We start from the raw sequence: 17,521 nt of genomic DNA, 5'->3' as shown, positions 1-17,521 counted from the left end.
TACTGGTAAATTTCAGGGATACTGTGTGATACTGAAGCTTTCCTTGAGGATGAGGTTGGCATCATGATTAAAAATTAGTACAGTTTAAATAAGCACCTAGAACTTCTATTATGCATATCTGAGGATGGAATCTATCTGTTGCAAGTGTTGTCAGAGCTCATGAATTCCTAAGTAAGTGCCAGATTCAGTTAAGATTTCTGGATGAGGTGAGTCTGTGAAAAAAGATTCATGTTTCCTTTATTTATTTAGAGTGAGCTGATTGAGAAATTGCATATTTATCACTCTGTTTTCTTCACAATATTTTTGAATGCCGCTAAGTTTGAGATCCAGTTCTTGCATGAATGGATACAAGTGCATCATATGAAATATGTGCAATGTTCCCAGTCTCAAAATTCTTAAGAACCTCCTTAAAAATTCCCAGCTGTTGTCTTGAAATTGTTATTCAGTGCCTTTCATGTTTCACCACTTAAATTTGTAACTGTAATGTGATGCTGAACTGAATGATTTAAGTCTTGATTGATTTAAAGATTTACCAAATGAATTTTCCTTCCTGTGTTGCATGAAGAGTATGGCACACAAAATATAATTTGTTAAAAGAAAACCATTCAGGAACTTTTGCAAACATAAATAATGCTAATAGTTGTTCAGTATAGTATAATATTTCCAGTTTTGTTTCTTACTGACTTCGCAGTGCATCCTTATACAAGCCTTATTACAAGATTTTTTGTTTCAGAAGTCCTCACTTTACAACCTTTTCGTTAAAATGGAGACACTTATAGATCTAAGCCGCCAGTTCCAAGAAGGCTTGCCAGAAAATAAGTACTATTGAACTCATTTAAACTTCTGAGTAAGCATATTTAGGATCGCGCTGTAAGACTTGCACTGTCATAGTGCCTTGAAGATTGGATTATGCATTCATACAGAGAAGGAACAGATGAATAAACTGTGGCTTCATAACAATATTCCTAATTTTAAAAATGTATTACTTGGTTGGTGATTATGACCTAAGAGATTCCTAATTCAGAAAGTTGTCTAATCAGGATTGTACCTCTGCATATTCTTTGCTCTTTAAAGTACAGTATAGATACAGCTATTGAGTAATTCTGCTAAAAGGCAAGATAGAAGTGAGCAGAGTTATTTTTTTAAGAACATTGTTGGGTTTTTTTGTACAACAATCTGTCATATTAACACCTTTGCCCTAATTTTCACATTGGTTGCCTTGTTTGGATATTACCTTGTACACATAAAGCATTTGATGGGTAAGAAACATTCAAATCTTCCATCTTTCTACAGGATTATTGTACAGGTATTAACTGAAAATTCAACTTTTGTACCATAAGACAACTTTTTAAAAACAACAAACTTATTTAGGTATGTATTTAGAAAGGCCTAAAGGGAATTCAGCAAGTCACGTTTAACATAAGATCCTATCAATAGAACACTCCTTTCAGTGATTTTGTTTTTGTTTTTTGGGATTATCATTACTGTATTAGTTACTAGATTCTACACACACCCCTTCTCCAACTAACTCAAGGCAACAGATTAATGTCATTTTCAACTGAGTGGGGTCATATCTCCATAGTAGAACAATTTGCATAAATGGTGCTGTAGGGTTAATAATATGTTCAGTGACTCCTTTTAGTGCAAGAAATGTCCTAAGTGCATAGCATTTTGATGTCGGGGAAAATCATATAAAGTCTGTGTAAATTGTCAAATGCAATAACTGCATAATGTGTACACAAATTGGAAATGGCATGTACATGTAGTAACACAGGTACAAGTTTTAGAAGACAGTGTATGTGCAGTTTCCAGTTGTGTACACACAACAAAATAGGTGAGTTAACACTTTATTCCTATATGGTGGAGTAACATGCTTAGGAAAGCAGGATGTGGTTAGCTTTTCCACCACCATGATACCAAAATATAGTGTGAGCTAGGGCCAACAGATGTATAGCCTTCTCAGTGTAGTTGCTGCCATAACACTGCTTCTCTAAAGCTAGTTCCCACGTTGTACTAGATCACAGGGGCATTTCCCATGCTACCTGACTTTAGTGTGGGAAGTATCTACATGGTCTGATCCAGCCTTCACCAGCCTGATACTTTACAGATGTTTTGTGCTGGCTAGCAATGATAAGAGCTGTAGTCCAAAATTTCTGGAGGGCAGCAGGTTGGCGAAGGCTGGTCTGCCCTTACAACAGGATATAAATACAAAATATTATCTGGGGCAGGAGAGCCTGCCAAACACAAGCAACTTTGTACCAGCAGCTGCACCCAAAAGATCATATGGATTGCCCCCATTTTTTTTAACCCAAACATTGCAATTTTTCACTTGAAAGTACTGTGGGTTGTATCCCAGTCTAGTCCTACTCAGAACTGACCCACTGAAGTTAATAGACATGGCTAACTTACTTTCATTAATGTAATGGGTCTACCCTGAGTAGAACGTAATTAGCTACAACCCTCTTTTTCTTTGAGTGGAAATTATATCTTGATTTGTATGTTTAGGGAAAGGGCCTTGTGGTGTTGTGGACTCTCACAAGGGGACTGTGTTGCTGCAAGTTCCTGTCTAGCAGATCACCCAGAGATTAGCAGGGCTCTGCACTGCTTGAGAGCGAGGCATTTTAATGTACTCATTTTGGGTGTCTTGGAAATATTCTTGCTTGAATGCTGTTGGCAAAGGGGCCGTCATGCTTTTCAAACTCTGACTTGGCATATTCTCTGTATCGTTTCCAACTGTTCCAACTGCTTTCTTGCTAATCTGTGGATTATTGCTGAATGCCAGCAAGCCTTTTATGTGAGGACTATGGCTTTTATGGCAGGATCAGTGGTATATGCAGTTGAAAGGAACTCTGGTAGCAACTTTGGTGAAGGTCTCTTGTCCAAAACCTTGAATGCCACTGAAGTACCGGGATAGGCAGGCCAGAGGTTTGACTCAGAAGTGGGAATCAGCCTCATGTGATCAAACTCATTAGGGCTTTTGTTTTTGCTCTTGATTTTTGGAGAACAGAGATTGCATCCTATGTGAGGTTGGGAATAGTGTGGTGCCTGGTTCTTTTAGTGTTGTTGATTGACTCACTGTTCATGTTTGGATTCTCTTACATTGTTTTAAATAGTGATGGTTTTTCATTTTTGTTATGCTCAGCCATCTTGGGTGTTTTACAAAAAGAAAACCTGGACAGGATATTAGTTTTTAAAATAAACGAATAGATGATGCCACTAAAGGCAAGTGACATTAGGCAACCACAGATGCTATGTGAATGATGTGTAAAGTATAGTACCCCTTTTAACATGGATGAGCTTTTATTAAAATCCCCTGTCTTGATTTTAATATCCTGTTCATCCTTTAGCAGCTTGGAATTTGTCTACTTTAAAGCTAAAAAGAAAGGGAATCATTTTAGGAACACCTCATTCAAATAGCAGTTATAGAATATCTGTCCTCATGAAAAGAGAGATTAATTATAGATTCTCTTTTTGGCAAATTGCTCTGTTCAAAGTCTGTAAGGCACTTACCAGGACCGGGAAGGTGAGAAACAGCAGGTTCACTGCTGCATCTTCAGCCCTACCTGCTGCTGCTGGACACAGGGAAAGGAGGAGTATTTGATGGGTTTGGGAACATGTATATCCCTTCAGGACTATGGATGTTGTGTTCACCTAGTTGCTTATGACTAGAACTGGGCTGGGACCTGTTGCATTAAGATAATTTCTCTGTTTGACGCTGGCATCACTGCTTATCTTTTGGCCTGCTGCTATTTTAAACCAAGTACAGAACTCTTATTAATTGCAAGAGGGTTTTGAACCACAGACAGAAATTCTAGGTGTGGATTAATTTGATACTGTGGTGATTTATGTATTTATTTAGCCTCCCTTACTATGGGAACCCTTGGGAAATGAGCTGCGTGAAAGGCTCTGGCATGAGCCACCAGACTCTCATTAAAATCAAATAGCAATTAAAAAACAAAATGTGGTGGCTGGAGACTCGGTGTAATGCTAGGACCCTTTTCTACCATGATGCTGCATAAGGGATTCACCACAGGGTGATTGTGAACACTCACCATGGTTTGCACAGATTATGGTCTCAGTTGATCCTGGAGCTTTATGTCCTGCCTAAAGATTTAATCTTGTCAGTTGCAAGCCTTGTTACCCCAGTAACTGCTAGACATACTTCTCGTGAGCACAACATTTCTCTTAGCAAGATGAACACATATCAGCATGAGAATAGCATCCCTCTGCTTCCCCACAATAATAGAATTGGTAGGTTGGATAGTCCTGTGGACTAGCTCAGGAAATGCACAGCTTCCTAGAGCTTAAGAAAAGAAAAGAAAAACAACACAACGATGTTTTCTGCACAGCTTTCTCTGAGCAGTGCAGCATTTTTCATTCTTTTTCATGATTTGCATACCTGCAAAATCTCCCCTATCATGTAGGCACATTTAAACACAAAAATTTAAGCTTGCAAAAATTTGGTTGAACTCTAGTATTTGCCTTTTCAAATTTCCATATAGTTTAAAGTTTTGTCTTAACATTTAATAAAATGTTACTCAGTACTACCCATGCATATTTCCTTGTATGAAGATTCTTTTTTTAAAAAGCAACCCTGAAATTCCCTGTAGCAGCAACAAGATTTGGCATGTATCTCTTTAACGCTCGCATTAAAGTTTTAGCATTCACCAGAGGGGTGGAAAGGAACTGGGAGTTGTTGTTATTTGGTGATGTTTTTATATGAAATGTATTGTTTGCAGTTTTAGCTGGGGTTTAATTTTTTAAAAAATTAGCGAAGAAAAAGTAAGCAGCAACTTTACAGATCAGCAAATCTGGTCAATTTCTCTGTAGCACAGGGGCTCTAAGCAAATAGTATCAAAATCTCCCCTTTGATGTAAAATCAGAGTTTGTATAACTCCACATTTAGAAATGCAACAATCGAATTCTTTTGGCTACTGTGGCAGATTGTACGACAATGCAGAACAACTTTGTTCTTAGGCTATAGCTGCCAATGTCCTACCCAAGGTCCTAGTTCCCTAATGCAGTGGTTGCCAAAATGGGCAGACCATGTAATTATTTGTCTACCTGTTTCAGCAATTGTAATGCACTGTGCTAGAGGCTGTATGTTTTCAATTGTATTTTATTGCTTGTTTTATTTCTTATATGTTGTACATATACTACATTGTGTTTGAATTTGAATTCAATAAGGAATAAAAGAAGCAATTAAAATCTGCTGGTGATCTACAGGCCACAGGTTGGGAACCACTACCCTAATGGATGTCTAATCTTGCACTGAGTACCTGATGGCTCCCGCCTTCGTTCTTCTGTATGCTGTGCAGCCTGATCCTTACCCCACTTATATTCATGGCCTGAAACCCTCCATGGCTACAAGGCAACTTATGGGTCCAGTCCCACACGCAAAGCACCACAGCATGTGTCCCCCACCATCTGCACCATGGGCAACTGGCCTGCTGTTCCTGCCTTGTCTCTCCTCACCCAGCTGATAGATGCAGACATCAGGTTCAGGCAGGCCAGGTTAATGTACTTGGTACGTCTTTGTAACATTTTAAGCAACTATCTTGTAAATTTGGACATTTAAGAAAATATTTATTAACAATGCAAGTCACAGGCTGCAAGGGTGCTTCTGAGGGCAACATCCAATAATGCTTTAAAAATATCATTTTAATAATAGTGTGTGATAAATGAAATGTTATTTCCTTTCCTTTTTTTAAATTAACGCAAGATTCCCCCTTACTGAGTTTATGAACTTTCCTACAGAGCTTTCTTAACTATTTTTATAACTTGGATCAAATAATATAAGGTTAGATGCTCCATGAGCAATACTGTATCATAATGGTCCTGGCCCATTGTCCTTACTTAGAGACTGATTCTGCAGGGTTTATTCATGCTGAATACATTATGTGATTCAGCTGATTTCAATGAGAACCCATTCACAGAATATATACTACCACGCAAAAACAGTGGTAGAACTGCAACACTCAGGACCAAATCCATTTTCCACTTCAAGTCAAAGGGATCTCAAAATGTAGTATTAATATGACCAAGAAGGCACATATCTATACATTCAGAAAAACCATGTGGTACATTTTATCAGAAGAGGGTTCATCTAAATGCCCAAAACTTTCTGCCTATTGCACATCAGACAGGATTTTCATCTAGCCATATTGTGCCAGTTTTCTATATATAGGGACTTGGGTGGCTGAATGTGAATTTTCTCTGCTTTCATTGGAAAACGGCAGATTCAGGAGATCTGTACAATGTGCTTATTCTGAATTCCTATATTAGCTCTTAGATTATGATGCTTGAACTATTTCAAACATATTTATTGGTGATGATGAACTAATAAGTGATCTTAAAGCATTCACGTAAGCTGTTGTGGCATTATAAACAAAGTGTGTTTATGTGTTCCTTTCACTTTGTTGCAAATTGGATTGAGCACTGTTTACATTTACAGTGAAGAATGGATATTTTATTTACTGTACATATCTTATGGATAATAATGTTTCTTTAGAACAGCTCTACATTTTGTTTTATTTCTTTAAATTAAAAAAATGTTCATGGGGAAAAGTTAGATTTTTTTAATACTAAGGTTTTGTTTTCATCTTCTGTTTTTCTACTATCACTGCAACTTGTTTAGGAATCTTTAATAAAAAATTGTGTTAACAGAATAGCAGTTAAAAAGAGGATACTATTCTGCAAAGTTGTATGCTGCATATTTAAAATATGTATTTTGAACTGTAAAGTACCTGGAAATTAAAACACTGAAGTTATGACCAAGTCACCAATGGCCTTTAAGTCCATAAAATATCCATGAGTGGACCAGAATCCTTGCTGAATTAACTTGGTTGACCTGAAACATCAATGTCCAGTTAATGTACTTTTTTCTGATGATGCTTAGAATGGAAATGTAAGGAACTCTCCTTTTAACACTTTGATATCCTTTAGAAAGCATGGATCTCGTAACTGATTCCTGCTGTTGACTTAATGCATTCTTACTGCTTCTCCTAGCTAACTTTTCCCTTTTGCTGTTACTGTACTTTCAGTTGAATAATCAGCATTTTCTATAAATAAACTGTTCTCTATTTTTAATACTCTTTTTCATTCGTTTACCTGATTTATTGTCCAGTATGGATCTTTTTCAATGTCACTGTTGTTGAGCTAAATGTATTGTGGTCTGACCATTTAGACATCCATTTAGATGGATGTTGACACAAGTGATAATTGTAGTAGCAGTTCTTGAAATCATTGCTCAAAATGTGGACTTTTATCTAATATTAAGATGGATTTATAATTAAGGCAGCAATCTTATTCACACTTTTTTTAAAAAGCAGAATTCCCCCACAAAACTCAACGGGACTTTTGACTAAGAATGTGTGGAATTGGGCTGCACATGTTGCATTAGCACAATGGTTCAATTCAGCTGAGAAACCCATGATTTAATTGTCATGGTGAGCCTATGGCTTGCCTCCTTCCCCTCCCCTTCTTTCTTTCATGCCAAAAAAGAGCTCAAAAGTTTCCTTCTTTAACCACAGTTCCATCTGATGCCCAACTTTGGCTAGCGAACTATAATGTTTCTGGCTTTAGTGTGCTATGCACACACATGGCAGAAGCTATACAGAAGCTACCCCAAACCATGCAACCCAGAAAAAGTAAAATAAACAAATAAATTTATTTTTAACATCATACTGCCTCTTCCAGTTGTTCTGAGACTACATAGAAAGAGGGGGCACACTTCAAAACCAGAGGGTGGGGGACACAAAGGAAAGAAAGAACTTGGATGGAAAAGAAGAAGATGGCAATTTCAGGAGGTGTATATGAGGCCCTTGAACTGCAAATTGTTTTCCTGTGATATAACACAGTTACTGCCAAAATTTCCACTGGCCTCCCCGCCGCCACCCAGTTATTTTCATGTCCCATATTGAATTCATTTTGGTGGTGTAGACATGATAAATAAATCAGTCTTCAAAAATATTAGGCCACTAATCTTTGTATTGGTACACCTGCCCATGCATTTTTGGCACATAAATAGCCTGGAAGAAGGATGAACATATTCTTTCATTTATTTATTTTTTAAAGAAAAAAAATATGTGTGTTTTGGTACCCAGAGGCAAAACTTGCCTATTTACAAACCTGATCTTAGCATAATTTTTTTAAGGATCATTTTGTTCTCTGCGTAAATACCATCCTTCCTTAATTATATGGAATGTACTTCTGGAAGTTTTTTCAGAAGAATGCACATACTACATGAGATCTGTAACAAGAGTGTGAAGTGCAGAATACATTTAAACAATTGGTTGTCATTCTAGGCAATCTAAATTAGATGTGATGTGTAAATGCTGCTGCAATCTAAAAGAACAAAAGCTGTAAAGTGAAGCAGTGGCAATTAGAAAGCGCATTTCCAGGAATACAAGCAGAAAGAGTTGCTTTGAGGGGAAAGGAAGTAAGCATTTATATAAACAGCAAATGGGTTATATAAAAAAGAGGAACTCTATTCAAATATCACCAAAGGCTATATACAGACAACAATGGAAGCATCTCTCCAATCTGTATAATTGGCAAAGCTGCGGTAATACATGTATTGGAAAATTAATAATAAATTTATTTATTTATTAATTGAAGCATCTCTCCCAGGTGTGGTGCTGAAGCTAACCCTGAGCTGACAGCTTGATCATTATCAAGGGCAGCAAGAATCTTGCTGCAGAGGGAGACCCTTGTCCTTAATTTCTAACTGCAGTGGTGTGATGAAATTAAGGTGGCATTTTGCTTCTCACGGTTTGCATGTACACCACACAGGACTTAAGTTCATTTCCACAGAAACCTTTGAAGAAAATGTTGAATATGACAATCATAGAATTGTAGAGTTGGAAGGGGCATTGAGGGTCTTGTAGTTCAACGCCCTGAAATGCAGGAATCTCAGCTAAAGCATCCGTGACTGATGGCCATCTAACCTCTGCTTGAAAACATCCAAGAAAAGAGAGTCCACAACCTCCCGAAGGAGACCGTTCCACTGACAAAACAGCTCTTACTGTCAGAAAGTTCTTCCTAGTGTTTTAGACAGAATCACCTTTCAAGTGGACCCTTTAGAAATATGTGTGGTGGTTTTTTAAATTAAAGAATGGAAACATTCTTGAAATGGCGGAACACTGCTAGGTTGGAATAAGGTAACCTGGTTCATTGTTTTTTCTTTCTTTCTAGGACTACATGCTAAATAGTAGATACGCATGCATCCTTTGTTGTACTAAATAAGCCTGGGGTAGGGATTGCTCATCACAAGTAATCTCATAGACACTACTGAACAAGTGCCGGCAGCATTCATACATATTTGTAACACCGCACTGGCTTGGGCTGCTGTAAGCCATCTTACATTTTTTTTCTTCAGGCATCTTTTGAAATTTTTTAGACAACTGTAATACTGATGTGACATGACAAACACCATGACTTGAGAGAAATACAGGTATGTGTGCTGCAGGCAGTAATAGCTCCACAGTGCCACTTCCACTTATCTGAAGAATTATCTGTACACAACCTTGGACTTGCCCAGATTGTCTCTGATACTAAATTTCTCTTAGGCCAAATGTAAAAATTATGGCACTCCCAAGTGACGTTTGTGCAGCTTGCCCCCACCTCCACTCTCATGTTTAGCATTTGGCAACCAGAACTGCATATTCCTCTGAAGCATAGGAGCCAACTCCTAGGGGCCGTGGGGTCTTCAGCCCCCACAATAAAATATTTGAGGCTAGCTGGGCCCCCGCAAAGTTGATATGTGCACATTGTGTCATGTGATCAATTATGTGGGGCAGGGCTTACCTGGGCCCCCACAATATTTCATTCAAGTTGGCACCCCTGTTCTGAAGGTAGTGCTAACATGCAGATAGCTGCATCTGATTGGGTAAAGAACTTTGAAATGTTCATTTATGATACTTTGGTGTCACAGGATAGGCTTTTGAGTGACTCCTGTATCGGGAATAAAACATTTAAAATAAACTCTTACGGATATCGATAGCCCTGGTTTCTTTAGATGTTGTGCTTTCCCCTCGTAAATGATTCTCATTTGAGATTTTTCTTGACTTCATTCATGTACACTGGCAATAGTGTGGGCAACACTTTCCCATCCAGCAACCCCATGAGTAATAACGGGTGTTCCCGTGCTGTTCTGGGGATGCAAATGAAGCAATCAAATGGGCAGGACATACCTATTTCCCACCTCCTTGTCAGCTTGCTGGTACTAAGTTAACTACAGTAACCTTTACAATACAAAGTTTATATTTTCAGAAGTGCTGCTGTCTGGTCAGTTATATCCTCCTCCTCCTCCTTCTCCTCCTCCTCCTCCTGAGTAGGTACACCTGTAGTTTCATCATGCTCTGCCGTGGATGCTTTAATTGAGATTCCTGCATTGCAGGGCATTGTATCCCTTCCAACTCTAAAATTCTATGCTCCTATGATGCTATGAACCCTCCGCCTACTGTTCTTGCTGTCCATTGAGCAGCAGATTGTGTTTAAACTCTAATATTAACTATGCTGTTTCTTCTAGCTTCTCTAGTGCAGAATCTACATTATGGCAAGGAAGGACACATTCCATATTGCTCTTGAAAGCAAATGTAGGCCATCAGTATGTAATAACTGGAGCTGGAACTCTGCCAGAACATTTGGATTAACTACCTACATGGAGAAAATATGGCCTGGGGTCTTTAATTAACTGAAGTAATTATCATCTCTCCTTTACATCTTATCCAGCAGATGGCATCTCTAGAAAGTCAACTTTTCCTTACCACTCCTCCCATACTAGGGGCACTAAAACTGCAAACAGGCAACCACTGAGTTAGCGTCGTCAGCATTTACAGCACCAAATATAAACCCTATGCAAGCTACCTTCATGTAGCTTACAGAATATATCACTTACATTAGCAGTATGTCTTCATAAGATTCAATAAATTCAGCAGCACATGGGTCTTAGCAGAGGATAGTTAAAGAAAGGGTATGTACTCTTAACCCAGCTGTTCCACTTATTTCTAGGAAACATGTTATTTTTGCCAGATAACTCATTTCTCTAGATATCATTCATCATTTTTGCAATCATTATTTTCAAGTGCAGAAAGGATGACATATGAAAAGTTAATGCATGAAATATGTGGATATCTAGCCCAGTCCTCTTTTTCCAACCTTTTCTGCCGGACAACAGTCAACATTTCAGAGTAGATCATTTTTGCCCCTGGCAAATGCATATAATTGAATGATTTGATTATTGCCAACAGTGCAACATGGCCAAGAAACATTTTATTTCACAGGGTCACATTCCAAATGCATTAGTTATTATGAACAGTATTTTTTCACTGCTAAACAACTCACACCATAGCTGTCTAAAAGCTCACTTCCATTGATCAACAACTCCAGCTCAGTTCTCCCCATCACTATTTATTACAGGAGCTCCTATGACAAAGTAGCGCTAACTATCAGCTTGGCAGTTGCATTGCAGATGCAGTATTCCCATTATATGTTGCTGTAGACCAGTTGTTACTCAGAAATTTGCAGATTTCCAGGTATTGAAAATCTTGGAAGTAGTGTGTGATGTTCTTTGGTATTTAACAGCCACACAGCAATCAGTTTTAAGCTGGCTATTCAGCTTTGTTCAAGTGGTGTTATATTACTCCCACGGTTCCAAATTATGAAACACGATTGTTGCAAGAAAAATATTAATTCCCCTTTTGCTACGTATCTTGTATGAACTGCTTTTTTCTCGAAAAGCGCAGGAAGTCTTAAGCCAATTGAAAGTTGCAAAAATTAATTTAAAAATTAAGAAGTCACCAAGTCTAGATAGTACACAAGAGTTTCAAAAGAGGTCAAATGTGAAATACCTGTAGTGGATTTTTTAAAATAAAATTTGTCATTAAAATCAGTTTATGGGGTGTAATGATTAATACATCACACCCCATAAAGTAGGGGAGGAGATTATTAAGTATTGTTAAGATCTCCAGTCACTGCCTTGCCGTCTCTGAATGTTAATAAATAGTAAGAACCAGGGTGCCTTAGCCCCCCCCCCCCGCCACCGCCCAGGAATTCATAAAGAACTCCTCAAATAATTCTCAGTGTCCTGATGCTGAGGACAGCCTCCTGATTTACTGCAACATCCAGAAGAGCTTCTCCCCATGCCTCCTGCCTTGGAATTAATATTTGCACTCCAGTTTCTCTCTCTTTCCCTGCCTCCCTCTCTCCGGCTCTCTTGCAAGTGCCCACGCTGCTTTGCAGCAAGATGTATTTGTGTTCTAACTTGCCTCTTCATCCCAGTTCAGTTCCCCACATGTCCTCCTGGCACCTGCCGCTTTTTCTTCTCCATATTTGGCACTAGGGTCTTCCTGCCTCTCTACTTCTTGTTAGTTTTAACCAAAGAGTTGCCAGCCCATATTAAATTATAGTGCCTATATGGTCCGTCTTTTATTTCAGTAAGAACCTGCATATTATTCAGTCTTTGTCTTTTAAGGTTTGGCCTGTAATTTACCCCATGACTTTGAGCTGAAGATCTAACATATGTTTCTCTCATACACATTTCCCCAGCACATGTAAATGCAGCAGCAACCCCAAGGATCTGTGGTGGGACTTGTGTTATTTAATTTATAGGGGGTCAGGGATAAGCATTGTGGTGGCCAAGTCTGTGAATGACAACAAATGACTGAGGATGACACAGAAACCTGTGAGCTGTGTAGAGCTCTGGAAGGGCCCTTATCAAGTGGGTGACTGCAGGAAATTGGGATTGTGGTAGATGAAACCCCGTGACCCAATGGGTAGCAGTGTCACATAAGACAAACTGCATACTGGTCTTGAAAAAAGGCAAGGGACTGCTAAACTGTACACACTTGGGAGTGGTCCCCAGCGAATCTAACAGGACTTACTTCTGAGTATACATTGATAAACTGTACGGCAGAACAGCAAGCACAACAGTACCCTTATGCATGCTTATAACCATAATGTGACCACACTGAAATACGCTGTGCAACTCTGGTCATTCCATCACAAAATACACATCACAGGGAAGCATCTGCCTTGTCACTTTGGGGGGGAAAGGATGCTAGACTAAATGGCCTCTTGGGTTCTTTTGTTGCTCTATTCTCATCTTTCTTGACTCAGGTGGTCAGCCTCATCTGTTTTCCCTTTTGTCCAGGTAGAAGAGCAATGCCTGCTGCAAATCCTTAATCTGCATGGAAAGTATATAAGCTGATTTGTGTATTATCCTCACTGTTTCAGTCATCCTGACCATGTCCAGAATACTCATCATCCCAATATAGTGCAGCTGTTTTGAATAATCATCAGCCTGTTTCCTCGCATTCAGTGTTGGTTTTTTGTTTGTTTTGTTTTTTAATAGGTGAACAGTAAGACTAAATTTCTGTTCTTTAAAGGGATTGTGTTGCAAAAGATCTTTTACTTGAGACATCTGGAGCTATTTGCTCTGCAGGCAACTTACTTTAATGCGGTTGTTCTCTGTGTGTATTACACTGGATTACGTAGGTTGTTCTCTAGAAGCTGGTGGCTCGATGGCTCTGCTCTGGGGCAGGGGGGATAGACTAAGTGTTGTTTAGTCTATCCCAAGTGTACAGTTCTGCGAAGAAACACTTAGTCATGCTTCTCACTTAGAGGGAAATTGCATTATTAAAGATTGTAACTTGTTACAGTAGTGCAATTTTGGACTTGTATCTGTATGAGGACATACACAACATGTCCATTTCACTTGTGCAATTATAACTTGGAGCATAAATATGCATTGAACGGCAATAGATCTTCCATTTTACAAAGACAACTATATAACGCTAAGGGGAGATTATATATATATATATATATATATATATATATATATATATATATATGTGTGTGTGTGTGTGTGTGTGTGTGTGTGTGTGTATGTATGTATATATATATATATATATATATATATATATATATATATATATATATATAATGAGAGATTCAGGGCAGACAAAACAAAGAACTACATGGCGTATAGTTAAACAATGGAACTCACTCCCACCGGAGCCATTGATGGCCGCCATCTTGGATGGCTTTAAAGCATGGCTGGCCCAAGAGATTTTGGCGCCTGAGGAGAACCACAAAATGGCACCCCTCCTGCTACGGCAGAAGAAGTGGGTGAAGCTCTACATCAGGCACAAGCTGTGTGTGGGAAGATAAAGATCTTTATCAGGAGCAAGGGCAGGGGAATCAAATCATCCTTACCAGACAGCTGAAGTGGGGATCAAAGGCTGTCACACAGGGGGTAAGCGACCTGCTCTGAAGAACACTGGGTGTGTGCAGAGCCCAGGAGACCCCACAGAGCAGCCCCCACTATCAGTGGTGTTCCTAGCCCAGCTGGTACCGGGTGCGGCGCCTGTGCGGCACTCCATATGGACTGCGCATGTGCGGGCGGAGGTGAGGGGTGGACCAGGGAGGGGTGCGCCGAATGTCACACACCCCCAGGGTGGCACCCGGGGCGAATCATCCCCATCACACCCCTTGCTACGCCCCTGCCCACTATTTCCTCTTTTAAGTGTGGGAGGAGACCAGCCATGTCTCCTATTCACTGAGGGGCTGCAGTAGAGGTAGCATGGGGGGGGGGCTGCCAAGGAAGCGCCTCTAAGGAGTGAGCTGCAGCCATCGTTGCCACCGTCGCAGCAGCAGTGGACAATACATTCCTTTGCTGACTCTATGGATCCTGCCGCCTGAGGTGGTCACCTCACCTTGTCTCATGGGTGGGCCAGCCCCGCTTTGAAAGAGGTTTAGACAAATTCATGGAGGGTAAGACCAAGCGGTGAAACTGAAAACTAATGCCCGATGCAAACTTTTATAATTCTATAAAATCAATGTACAAAGGGGATGGCATATTTGCAGATGCTAATTCCCCAAACTTGGTATTTCCTCTGCTGTCTGATTTTTCCATCCTGTGTTTCAGACTCCTCCTGTGCCTGACTGAGCAGTACACTTGAGGCACTGTATAAAAATGCATTGTTGCTAAATATTTCAAAACTTTAATTGTGACCTTGGAAAAATCCCTTATGTTTAACAACTCTAAGAACCCATCTGTTCCAGAATGCTATAATGGACTTTGGCAAGCTAGTCAATATTTGCCTTTCCAATATTCATTCTCTTATTCTTTTGTTATTGGTTTGTCTTCATACTTGAAAAGCATAGTATAACCACATTTAAAGATACTACTGTAGATCATTGTGTTTCCCTTCTCCTTATAATGCAGCCTAGCCATATAACTGTTGGTAAAACAGACTGAAAACTCACCTACTCTGTTACATGATGTTATGATATATCTGATGCTATCATAGTTCAATGCATCTAAGAAAACGACTCCTAATCCTTAATGTGCAGGAATCCTTAATGTGCTAATCTACAGATTTTTGTAATGGGATTGTGATACTGTCATCATCATCATTAAATTAAATTTATACACCACCATTCATCAAAAGATCTCAGGGCAGTTCACAATTTTCATATAATTTACTCTTTGATTTAAATCAGTGTTTCCCAAACTTGGGTCTCCAGCTGTTTTTGGACTTCAACTCCCATCATCCATAGCTAGCAAGACCAGTGGTCAGAGATGATGGGGACTGTAGTCTAAATACAGCGGGAGACCCAAGTTTGGGAAACACTGCTTTAAAGTAATGAAATAAATGGTCTGCAAGTCATAATCACTATTCTATTGTATTAACTGCAGTGCTTCATGCTTCTTTTTTTGTGGACTCCTGGATGATTTAGACTTGAGAAAACAAAGGTAGCTTAGAAATGAAACAGTTCAGTGACAGAACAGTTCACTGCACAAACCCCAGTAAAACCTTCCTTTGGGGGCTGAATATTTTGGAGATTTGTTGATCTTCCATATTTTTTTTGGAACGGTTTTGGCTTAAAATATGTTTTAACCTGCCCAAAGCCCCCAGGATAAGAATTTAAATTAGCACAACCTACACTGCGGGGAGATGCCCGTAGATTCCCCAGACTCAGAGCACATTTTGCCTCGTTGTGCGTACATTATAACTGCAGCATGTATCAACGACGGCAATTAAACAGCAGGCAATCTGTGAAGTTCACCCTATAAATAACCAGAGTGAACTTCACCAGTTGCCCTTCACCCTAGTTTGCTATAATGGGCGGACCACTTTCTGATAATAATGCAGCCCTACCTAGTCACCTTCCCACCAGAAAACCGAAATGACCCACGTTGAAGAAGAAGAAGAGTTTGGATATCCCGCTTTATCACTGTCCTAAGGAGTCTCAAAGCAGCTAACAACCTCCTTTCCCTTCCTCCACCACAACAAACACTCTGTGAGGTGAGTGGGGCTGAGAGACTTCAGAGAAGTGTGACTGGCCCAAGGTCACCCAGCAGCTGCATGTGGAGGAGCGGGGAAGTAAACCTGGTTCACCAGATTAGGAGTCCATTGCTCCTAACCACTACAGCACACTGGCTCTGGGTTGGACCAGACGTCGTCCTTCTTCTCCCGCCTAACCCAGTGCCCAGTCTCCAGCAGGGAGCAGTGCAATTGTGCAGGAAGCCGCCACGAGGCACAAAGCAGGGCATGAAGGGTCTCCCTCAGCATCTGGCGTTGAAAGGTCTCCTGCTGCCTCACAGGCAGACACAACGGCAGCCTCGAGCTCTCCTCCTCCTCCTCCCCCCCCCCTCCAGATCGCGGCACCTGGCCTCCTCCTGCCTGGCCTCGCAGCAGCCCCTCATCTGTTTCCTATCAATGGCGCGCTGGCTCGGGGAGGATGAAAGGGCGGCAGGGCGGGAAACGCGAGGCTCTCCCCCTAAACAACAATGGCCTCCTTGAAGAGAGAGCAAATTAAGCCCTCAGCCCATGTGTGGCAGGAGGGTAAAGGGGGCGGCAGAGGCTGACTGAGGGGGTCTTAACCTGAGGGGTGATGGCGTGGGTGGAAAGGTGGCTGCCCTTTCGCCTTAGCTGGTCACGGAGCGGAGGAAGGCGAGAGAGAGAAAGAGGGTTTTATATTATATAATTTTTATTAAAGATTTTCTGGGGGGGGTGGGGGAGGTTTTCTCACTCTCTCCGTTAGCCAGCCAGTCAGCCAGTTCCAGCGCCTCTCCTATTCCTCTTCTAACCCTGGGGGCATCCTGAGGAGAGCACATAATATAGATATATACGCGCGCGCACACACACGCACACACATACACATACAGTATAAGCGTGTATACACACACATAATCTTTTACTATTCATTCGGGGGGCATGAATGTGCAGAAACAGGACTGACTGGTTTCACGCGCTCCTTCGCTTTGGGAGCGAGCCTCTCTCTCTCTCTCTCTCTTCATTATCATCCACCACAACAGCCGCCTGCACACACTATAGCGAGGGCGGGAGGGAGGAGGCAGCCCTCGCACCCTCAGGAGCAGTAGCGGGCACTGAGGGCAAAGCCTGAGAGAGGCCGCCGGCGGGACGTGGAGCGAGGCAAGCGCCGCCGCAGCCGCTGCTTCCAAGCCACGCAAAGAGCCGCGGGGTAAGGAGGTGTTGCGGTCTGGGTCGAG

At 40.7% G+C, this 17,521-nt stretch overlaps 1 long non-coding RNA gene across 1 annotated transcript in view; it reads right to left on the bottom strand.

The window, feature by feature from the left end:
• The window catches only part of LOC148686358 (uncharacterized), a 76,689-nt gene that overhangs the window by 44,839 nt on the left and 14,329 nt on the right, over positions 1-17,521 (bottom strand). The gene's annotated exons all lie outside the window — the stretch shown is intronic.

The sequence above is a fragment of the Zootoca vivipara genome, chromosome 3 (assembly GCF_965207765.1).
Source record: "Zootoca vivipara chromosome 3, rZooViv2.hap1.1, whole genome shotgun sequence".
Taxonomy (NCBI): Eukaryota; Metazoa; Chordata; class Lepidosauria; order Squamata; family Lacertidae; genus Zootoca; species Zootoca vivipara.
This window is presented reverse-complemented; position numbering and strand designations above follow the sequence as displayed.